An 11172-nucleotide genomic window follows, 5' to 3' on the forward strand; every position below is an offset into this window, starting at 1 on the left:
AAAAGGAATGGAATTTAAATGGGATAATTGCTACAAAAAATTTTCTTAGAAAAGCAGAGAAGCATCAAAATTCAAATGAAGATATTCAGAATAAGGAGAGATTCCGTTTACTGCAGCAAGGGAGGATAGAACATTCTTTATCTGAAGGTGCAAGATTTCAAGCCGTTAAACATAACGAAGCCATGAAACAAAATAGGATTGTTTTTAAGAGACTTGTTGACATTGTATGTTTTCTTGGGAAACAGGAGCTTGGATTTCGAGGTCATTTTGAAGGGGAAGACTCGATCAACATGGGCAAGGGCAATTACCACACAGTTGCTAGATCTTCTTTCAAAATAGGAACAGTACATTCGAGATCATCTCCAGTCAACATCGGGATTTAAAGGCACATGAAGCGAAATGCAGAACGAATTGATTGAGTCTGTAACTACCATAATTCAAGAGACAATCGAAGCAGAGTTAGATTCTCGTGATTTCATTTGTATTCAGGCAGATCTCAAGTTAGTTAAATATTCCGGTTCTGCTCAAAACAGTGACCCACAGAAAGATCATAGGCTTTTACGATGTTTCGATTGATAAGACAGCATCAGGCTTATCAGAATTAACTGTCGATATTCTGCGAAAGCGGGGAGTGATTGATAAAGTCGTATGTCAGACATATGACTGGTACTCCACGATGGTAGAAAGGCATGGGGGTGTTCAGCATTACGTTAAACAAGTTTGCCCAAGGGCAATGTTTCTACACTGTTATGCCCACAAGTTAAACCTCGTTCTCCTCCATTGCTCCAAAACAATAAAATCAGTCAGGCTCTTCATTCTCAATCTGACTGCGTTTCATTCACTTTAGTAGATCCTAAAAAAGAGCTCATCTTCTGGAATCCAAAGGATTCAGACTTCCACGAGCATGCGCTACCCGTTGGAGCTTTCATTCCAGAGCAATCCACACAATATTTTCACACTGATGATCTAGGACAGGTTTTTGAAGACACTGCAGAGAATGATGAGGGTTGGGACGGTGAATCATACAATTCAGCTCTTGGGTTGGTTGCCATACTCAAGAAGGCCCAATTCATTTATTTGCTCTGTCTCTATAAAGAAATGTTTTACTTATGCAGACCATCTGTTTGCTCTACTGCAACATAAAAGCACATCTGATGTAATTCTGTGCAATACTGAAATGAGAAAAACCACAGGTATCCTCGAGGACATGCAATCAGAAAATAGGCCTACAGTATCCTCTTGCGTTGTAAAATGTCGCAAAACAAATAACGAGATAATTGTAGATGACAGGACATTCCAAATGCTCAAAATGTTAATATATGAAGTTCTGGCACCTTTATTATGCAAATGGAAGTACGGTTTGGCGATTTTGAATGCATCCAGATTGTTGAGTTGTTGGATCCAACTTAGTTCATAGTTTACAAAGAGCTTCCCTGCTATTAAACCGAATAGTCATATGAACATTTACCCCTTTTTAATATGGAAAGATTGGAAAATGAATTGATTAACATTTATTCCGATATAGAAAAAAATTTGTCCCCTCGAAAACTTTGACATTATATTGTCCTCAACGACCTCGAACCAGTGTATGTGGAAGTGTCAAAATTCATTCGTTTAATATCAACATCTCCTGTGACCTTGCCTTCCTCTGAAAGGAGTATGAGCACTCTGAAGATGATAAAAACATACTTGCATATTTCGATGAACAATGAAAGACTCAGCAGTCTTAGTACCATTTCTAACGAGAAAGTGCTTGTGAAGGAATTGATGAGTGATCAAGTATTGAAGGACCGTGCGAGTGACCATATAGAACCAAGAAAACTCGACGTTTGGAGCTATTCTACAAGAAACTTTTAAGGTAAGATTTCCTGCCTACCCATTATTTAACTAATAGCTTCGCCACTGGTGGTTGGTCGGCATTATCAAGGGCTAACTCATCAAGGGGAGTGAAACCATCCCTTGTTGCATACAACATCTCCAAAATTTTCTGAGCAATGAGATTGTGCCCATTGTTACTTTCCTGGCACATCCTTTCTATGTCAAGAAGCTTTCCAAAATAAAAATTATTTTTTCAATCAATCAATGGTACTTACTAAATCCATAACCTGCGCACTTAAAACATATGATTCATTTTGGTTGATGGGAGAGCTTGTAGCAATTCTGCCGCCAGTTGGAGGGGCAGCATTTTTCGGAAAACCAGCTTCCGCGGCTGACGCACCTAAAATTCTTGGAACTGGTTGCGATCTGGAAACCGATTTTGTTGGTGGTCGTTGTGCAGAAATTGAGACAGCTGTTTGAGTGAGTATTGCGCGTTTGGCTACCCCTGACATATAGGGGTGTAAATTACATCCAGTTAGTGATGGGCAACGCTTTCACTCGAGACTCTTGAGACCGATTCTCCTGTAGTACAAGCTGTGCGACGTACCATAACGACGACTGTAAACTTGATAGTATATCATTGGCAGTTATTGCGTGAAATAACGTTCTCATATGAAAACGTGTGAGCCAATACATTTTGTCAAAAGTCTGGTAAAATACTGCATGTTCAACTGTGAACCCGCTAATACCATTTACAAAAGTGAAAACACAATGTCACTAACTTAAACTGTTCACGACTTATTTGGGGTGGACATCTTAGCTGAATAACCATGCATAATTTGTGAATAACTGTAGATAGGATGTACATCTACTTCGATACTAGAGGCGTGCATTATTCGAACCTGAGACGGGGAAGATGAGCTTTGCTACATACGCAACCCCCATTACACATGAGTGGAACGTGTAATCTAAAATGCCCTACTTTGCTCCATTTCTTTCAGCAGGCGGTGATGGGCAACGCTCTCGAGATAGATTGTCGTGTGCTGCGAGCTGTGCGACGTCCCAGTAACTACGAGTGTAAGCTTGATAGTTACCATCAGCAGTTCTCATATGGAAACGCGTGGGACTATAAATTTTGCCAAAATCCTAGGAAGACACTGCATGTTGAACTATGAGCTCCTTAACCCTCTACTGCATGAATTATTTTTCGCTTTCGTTTGGTGAAGAAAATTTCAGGCTTTAATGTTCAACATACGTTCAGTGTTTTAGTTGTACCAGCAATTATTAACTGGGGCTAATAGCTTAACACTCGTATGTAATGTGGATTGCAATAGTGGAATATACACTGACTGACAGAGCAAATGCAACACCAAGAAGGAGTGGTCAGAACTTTATGCCAATCGCAGGGTAGACTGACGTCACTGAGGTATGATCATGATTTGAAATGCGCCGCTGTGCTGCGCACGTAGCGAACGATAAATGGGACACGGCGTTGGCGAATGACCCACTTCGTACCGTGATTTCTCAGCCGACAGTCATTGTACAACGTGTTGTGTGCCACAGGACACGTGTATAGCTAAGAATGCCAGGCCGCCGTCAACGGAGGCATTTCCAGCAGACAGACGACTTTACGAGGGGTATGGTGATCGGGCTGAGAAGGGCAGGTTGGTCGCTTCGTCAAATCGCAGCCGATACCCATAGGGATGTGTCCACGGTGCAGCGCCTGTGGCGAAGATGATTGGCGCAGGGACATGTGGCACGTGCGAGGGGTCCAGGCGCAGCCCGAGTGACGTCAGCACGCGAGGATCGGCGCATCCGCCGCCAAGCGGTGGCAGCCCCGCACGCCACGTCAACCGTCATTCTTCAGCATGTGCAAGACACCCTGGCTGTTCCAATATCGACCAGAACGATTGCCCGTCGATTGGTTGAAGGAGGCCTGCACTTCCGGCGTCCGCTCAGAAGACTACCATTGACTCCACAGCATAGACGTGCACGCCTGGCATGGTGCCGGGCTAGAGCGACTTGGATGAGGGAATGGCGGAACGTCGTGTTCTCCGATGAGTCACGCTTCTGTTCTGTCAGTGATATTCACCGCAGACGCGTGTGGCGTCGGCGTGGAGAAATGTCAAATCCGGCAGTAACTGTGGAGCGCCCTACCGCTAGACAACGCGGCATCATGGTTTGGGGCGCTATTGCGTATGATTCCACGTCACCTCTAGTGCGTATTCAAGGCACGTTAAATGCCCACCGCTACATGTAGCATGTGCTGCGGCCGGTGGCACTCCCGTACCTTCAGGGGCTGCCCAGTGCTCTGTTTCAGCAGGATAATGCCCGCCCACACACTGCTCGCATCTCCCAACAGGCTCTACGAGGCGTACAGATGCTTCCGTGGCCAGCGTACTCTCCGGATCTCTCACCAATCGAACACGTGTGGGATCTCATTGGACGCCGTTTGCAAACTCTGCCCCAGCCTCGTACGGACGACCAACTGTGGCAAATGGTTGACAGAGAATGGAGAACCATCCCTCAGGACACCATCCGCACTCTTATTGACTCTGTACCTCGACGTATTTCTGCGTGCATCGCCGCTCGCGGTGGTCCTACATCCTACTGAGTCGATGCCGTGCGCATTGTGTAACCTGCATATCGGTTTGAAATAAACATCAATTATTCGTCCGTGCCGTCTCTGTTTTTTCCCCAACTTTCATCCCTTTCGAACCACTCCTTCTTGGTGTTGCATTTGCTCTGTCAGTCAGTGTATATACGATTTTTCACTATTTTATGCTAAGCTTTTAACATTCAAAGACCGAACATTACTACCTACTGACCATGGATACGAACTGCAAGGCGCAAGTACAGCTTGCACGACCGTATGTCGGTAATGTCTTTGAGGTTGAGCCAGTGCTGAAGCCTGTGGTAATGTGATGGGGTGGGTCCACGTAATAAACGGTGGATGGTACACGTGGATGTTGAATGGGTGGAAGGAGTACCTTTGGTTGTAGGGCTGTTTTGTCTTATGTTGTGTAAAATACCAATTAATTGACTGTACAGTTGAAGGTGTGCCGTAAAACTACCTCTGTCTACAATATTTATCACCAGCAGTTCTCATATGGATACGTGTGTGACGATAAATTTTGTCAAACGCATAGGAAATTACTGCATGTTGAACTATGGGCTCCTTAATACATTAACGAAATTGAAGACAGAATGCCAGTATCTTAAATTGTTCACGAGTTATTTCAGGTGGACTTCTTAGCTGAATAACCAGTCTAATTTGTTAATAAGTGTTATTAGGATATAAACCTACCTGATTGCCTCACAATTATTGTCGGCGGGATAGCTTCTTGTGATTCAGACCGGGCCGGAGGTGTTCTGTGACTATTCCTCTTCATTTATATTATGCGTTTTTAAGTGTCGGATCATCCTAGAAGTATTTCTTCCGACGTATTTTACTTCTTTTGAATAAACAACACAGCGGGCTGTGCTATGTGGCATCTCCTCAAAATAACCGACATCCACGACTTAAGTTGCATTTCGGACATCGTCTTCAAGTTTTTGCGTACAACTAGTCACAATTACACATTGCACTGTCATATACCGAAGTAGGTAATTATTATTATTATTATTATTATTAACAAATACATCGCAAATGGGAAATATCCCGGTGACAATGCTCACTGACCGTAGTGTAATAATAACCAGCATACTGATGTGGGCAAGTTTTCCTTCATAAACAGGACCATAAGGAATTGGAATAAAGTACCTGCAGCAATCTTTGATAGATCCTCTTCCGGTATCAAATTGTTTAAGATGATGATTAGTGCTAGTGTAAAGTGAAAAGTAAAAGCTGTAAACAGCGGACACTGAATTTGTGATTTTCTTCTGTATTTAGAATGTTAAACTAGTAGTATTATTTCTAATATTTTCTCTCCATGGAATTGCTTGTTGTAGTAGTTGTTGGGTAGTTATATTTTAACTTTAGTATCACTTGTAGTGTTAAGCTAGTAGCAAGCTCACCCTATAGTATTGTAAGCCATAGTGTTAAGTAATGAAAATACTTAAGCTGTGTGTGAATTTGTGTATAATGATGCTGGATTTAGAAAGTTAAACTAGAAGTATTTCTTGTCATTTTTTTCTTTTGTTGTTGTTGTTGTCGTTGGTTTAACTTCACTTTTTTATCACTTGTAATGTTAAGCTTTTTTTTGCTAGGGGCTTTACGTCGCACCGACACAGATAGGTCTTACGGCGACGATGGGATAGGAATGGCCTAGGAGTTGGAAGGAAGCGGCCGTGGCCTTAACTAAGGTACAGCCCCAGCATTTGCCTGGTGTGAAAATGGGAACCCACGGAAAACCATCTTCAGGGCTGCCGACAGTGGGATTCGAACCCCCTATCTCCCGGATGCAAGCTCACAGCCGCGCACCTCTACGCGTACGGCCAACTCGCCCGGTAATGTTAAGCTAGTAGAAAGCTCAACCTATAGTTTTGTAAGCGGCAGTATTAAGCACTGGAAATACTGAATTTCTTTATGATGATGCCGGATTTAGAATGTTAAATTAGTAGTACTTGTAATATTTCCTTTCCATGGAATTGCTTGTTGTACTCTTCTTGTTGTTGTTGTGTAATTATGCTAACTTTACATATGATGCGAATGCTCTATAACATTGTAAGAAATTATTTCCTTCATCACCAAAATATCGGTAAACACAAGCAGTGGTCATAATGTGATATTGAATGTGGGGTCTGATAACGATATACACCTATCTGTCGAAAGAATTGGAGCAAACTGAAGCATTTTAGATTACACATTCCACTCATGCGTAATGGTGGTTGCATATGCGGCAAGGCGCACGTTGCCTCGTCTCAAGTTTGAATAATGCACACCTCTAGTATCCACGTACGTGTACCTACATAAGCCGTCAGGTTCTGTACTTAAACCACTCTTTCGTGTACCTACCAGTACACACAATACCAAAATGCGTATCCTTTACAATTATGATATACTGCGTAAAAATAGACTTCTGTAGAAATGAACGCCCTAGTCGCTTGTTGACGCGTATTTACGAAATGGAGAAGGCCCGTGGTTGGCTATTAGCATAGTCGGCACAGACAACATTCAGCTCTGACTACCTGTAGGCCTACGACACGCTGCTCGCCGCACAATGCGGGGACAACGCTCTCGAAATTTCTCACGAGAAATAGTGCCTGCGCTAGTCTCGAGACATAGTCTCAGACTGCCCATCACTACATCCAGTTCCTACCTGCTCCAGTCCACGCATGGTTAATGCATCATAATCTTAGCCATTATGGTTGGCGTCGAAAACCCTTTTGAACCACTGTAGGAATTCAAAATTTTCTTGGAATCTCCCTTTAGTTAACATCTGTGGGGACTATTTTTCAAACGCCAGTCTGTTTGAATGCATGTTGCAAGTGCTTGAAATTATGGATGTATTCATGTTCCAGGTTGGTTTTGAACTTCACCCTTTTAATGGCAATGCTCCAAGAGGAAAGAATTTCCATAAACCGGCAATATGCAATGCCAGTGCATAGTTCCTCAATTTTGGTGAAACTTGAACTCAAACAATCATTTACCCAATCCAGCATATAATGTCAGCTTAGATTTTCTGTTGTCGCGTTTGTTGAATACATTTACAGCCATAATAAAGCTACGGTTCCAGTTAAGAAGGAAGTACGCTGAGAATATTGTGCCCTAATACAGGCCGGACCTGTTCCAAAAACGATCAAGGAATAAATAGTTTAGATGACGTAGTTTCAAGTAACACGTTCAACGTCACTGGCCATAATATCTTTGTTTATATACACCCTTTTCATTCAGAAAGAGTAACTAAAGACTTTCTTCATTAAATGCCCAGATCTTATGCACGATATAACAATCGGCTAGTAATAACAGAAAAAAGAGCGAAGTGTGTAATTCTGCCTCTATCCTCTAGGAAAACAACAGATTGGGAATCTGCCACCTGGGCGACTGCCCTAAATGCAGATCAGTAGTGATTGATCCAAATGCTTTCACAATTCTGTGCAGATGTGCTTCATCGTGTATAGGATATTACCTTTTCTTTCCTAATTATCAGTTTTGTACGAGTTTTCATATGGAAAGGTTCCTAGATATATACAAGAAGGCCGCATTAGAAAAGACGCATATTACGTCATGTACTGTCTGTCGTATGTAATAATTCAAGTGGTGTCATCCTCTGGGGGTGGGGGCGGTAGAATAACACCCACTTTATCCTCTTCCTGTCATAAATGCTTGACAACAATGTATTTTAGTGTACCATTTGTCACCGAGGTAGACACCTCATTTGCAAATAAAGAGATTTTGATTTGAACTAGAAGGGGCCCCGTGGGCTCTGAACTTTGAAGCGAGGGTTGACGGCCACGGGGCCCTTAGCTGAGTCCCAGCCCTGTTTTCACTTACTTGTGCCAGGCTGCTCATTTTCATCTATTCTATCCGACCTCCCTTGGTCAACTTCTCCAACTCCGACGGTACTAGAGCACTCCAGGTCTCTGGATGCTTTTATTTTCAAGCCCTTCGTGGCCCTTGTCTTCCTTTGGCCTATATGTTCATTTTTCGAATTGTCCGATCCCTTCCATTTTCTCTCTGATTAGTGTTATACAGATGATGATTCCCTACCTGTACTTCCTCTTAAAACAATAACAAATCCACCACCACTTCAAAAGGTGTCAAAACTCGTTTACAAGCACAACATCCTAATTTGGTAACTCTGCTCCTTAATTACACAAAATATTGCCTCAAGGACTTGTCGCATTTAACCATACGTTAGACAATGTCAAGTAATTTTACAAGATTAACATTATTATAGCATGAAAATTAATGTTTTGCTGTAATTACATTCACCAAGGACAGATACTGATCATAAATATTGGTCAATTGTATCCCCTTACAATTGCTACTTTTTAAAATATAACGGAGAGCTATGGTCACCTGGTATGTCTACGACTACACGATGGTAAAAATCACATATTCATTGGGGAAACATACATTAAAATAAAAATTGAAGACGGTGCTCAAATATCTAGTCGAATATCTCGCAGATGAACAACGAAAAAGAGAAATAAATCCTTAAAATTCCTTATCAATAAGCAAATAGCAAAAGGATATCGATACGGAAATAACTATGTGCATGCATCCTTGCGTGTATTTATTATTTCATTTTCTAATGAGCACATTTCATTCAATAACTTTTTATAGCAAATTTGGAAGGAAACCTGCATCACTAGTAAAGTGTGTTCCAACTTGAAATTAACAAGAGCAGTCTATAAGAATAGTGTCTTGGACACTACGGAACAGAAAGGATTTGATAAGGTTCAACATAGAAGAGGCAGTAGTACCTATGTCCTCCATCAACCTGTGGCAGATAAACGAACAGGAAATGTACATTTATGGCTTTTCTACAAACACACGAGATTAATATACACATTATTAGAGCATTTTAACACACTCAAATTAGGATGAGACATTCGAAGGTTAATTCTACAGAGAAGATAACGAAAATTTCACACAGACGACCCTAATTGGTATTATTTCCTCATACAGATCTACTGCTATGTCAAGTAGCTAACTGTCATCTCTTCATATCCTCACATACGTTCTCGGTTTTCCTGATAAGGCATGGTACAAAGGAAAATCTCTTTTCCAAAGTTGTTAACAGAAAGTTTATGAAAATTTGTTTGAACGACTCGCTTTATATTTGTGTATATAGTATTGCACCTCTCTATTAGCCATAATGTTAACCACAATCCCTCTAAAAATGACTGCAGTTATATTTACTGCCCCTGAAGTTTAACTACCTTATCCAATAAAAGTTATTACCGTACTTATACATGGCGGTTAAAAGATGTACTACAGAAGTACATGAGAAATGTTCACTGTAATTGATAATACCGTCATGAAATGACTCAACCCCTATTAATTTAGGAGCACACAAAAATTCCCAACTATTATGGCATGATTGTTGAAGGTAGTCAATTTTAGATGGATTGTATTTGACATTAAGGTATCAAATAGTGAAACGGTTAACATTTGTTACAATAAATATATGTGCTATTGTGTTCACTGAAGAAATGACATTTTCTAGCATTCAGCGCCCAGGTAATTGGTACCTAACCTCAAACGTCGGAACAAATGCCTCTCTTTCTCTCATTTTTCTTTAAGTGTTCGCTTCCACCACAGATTTTAACAAATGTTAATCTTCGATCTTTTCAATTTAATGTTCTTCTTCACGTGGAGGTGGCTGTTCGGCTTTGTCAACGACCAATTCATCAGGAAGAGTGAAACCATCCTCTGTTGAATACAATAACTTCAAAATTTTCTGAGCAGTGAGGTTCTGCCCATTGTTACCTTCCTGGCACATCATTTCTATATCATGAAGCTTTCCACAATAAAAGTTTCGTTCTTTCTCCAAGCCATCAATAGTACGTTTCAAATCCATAACCTGCGCACTTAAAACGTCTGATTTATCTTGGTTGATGGGAATGCTTGTAGCAATTCTACTGCCAATTGGAGGGGCAGCTTTTGTCGAAGCACCAGTCCCCACGACTGACGCATCTGTAGTCTTTAGAACCTGTTTCGATCTGGAAACCGATCTTGCAGGTGGTCGTTGTGCAGCAATTAAGCCATCTGTTCGAGTGAGTATTGCGCGTTTGACTACCCCACAGGAATGTAAATTACCACCAGATCCTAGCTGCTCCTGTCCGCGCATGGTTAATGCATCATAATATTGGCCATTATAGTTGGCGTCGAAAAACTTTTTGAACCACTGTAAGAATTCAAAATTATCTTGGAATCTCCCTTTAGTTAGCTTATCTATGGGGACAATCTTATCAACGCCAATCTTCTTGAATGAATCCTGTAATAGCTTAAAATTATGGATGTATTCATGTTCCAGGTTGGTTTTGAACTTCACCCTTTTAACGGTAATGCTTCCAGGGAAGAGCATGTCCATGAACTGGCAATATGCAGCGCCAGTACATAGTTCCTCAATTTTTGTAAAACTTGAACTCAAACAATCATTTACCCAAGTCAGCATATCATGCCGGCTTAGGTTTTCTGTTGTCACGTTTGTTGAATATACATTTACAGCCATAATTAAGGTACGGTACCTATTAAGAAGGAAATACACTGAGAATATCGTGCCCTAATACAGGACGGACACGTTCCAAAAACGATCAAGGAATAAATAGTGTAGCGTAGATTCAAGTAACACGTTCAAAGTCTCTGGTCAAGGCATCTTTGCTTTATATACACTCTCTTCATTCAGAAAGAGTAATGGTAGCCGAGTAATTAAGCACTTCTAATTAACTGTCTAGATCTTA

General features: G+C 41.3%; 1 pseudogene; it reads right to left on the reverse strand.

Annotated features, from left to right (window-relative positions):
• Positions 1–10064: 10064 nt before the first annotated feature.
• Positions 10065–10943, reverse strand: LOC136875949 (microtubule-associated protein RP/EB family member 1 pseudogene; annotated as a pseudogene).
• Positions 10944–11172: the final 229 nt, after the last annotated feature.

This window comes from Anabrus simplex, chromosome 6, assembly GCF_040414725.1.
Source record: "Anabrus simplex isolate iqAnaSimp1 chromosome 6, ASM4041472v1, whole genome shotgun sequence".
In the NCBI taxonomy this organism is placed as follows: Eukaryota; Metazoa; Arthropoda; class Insecta; order Orthoptera; family Tettigoniidae; genus Anabrus; species Anabrus simplex.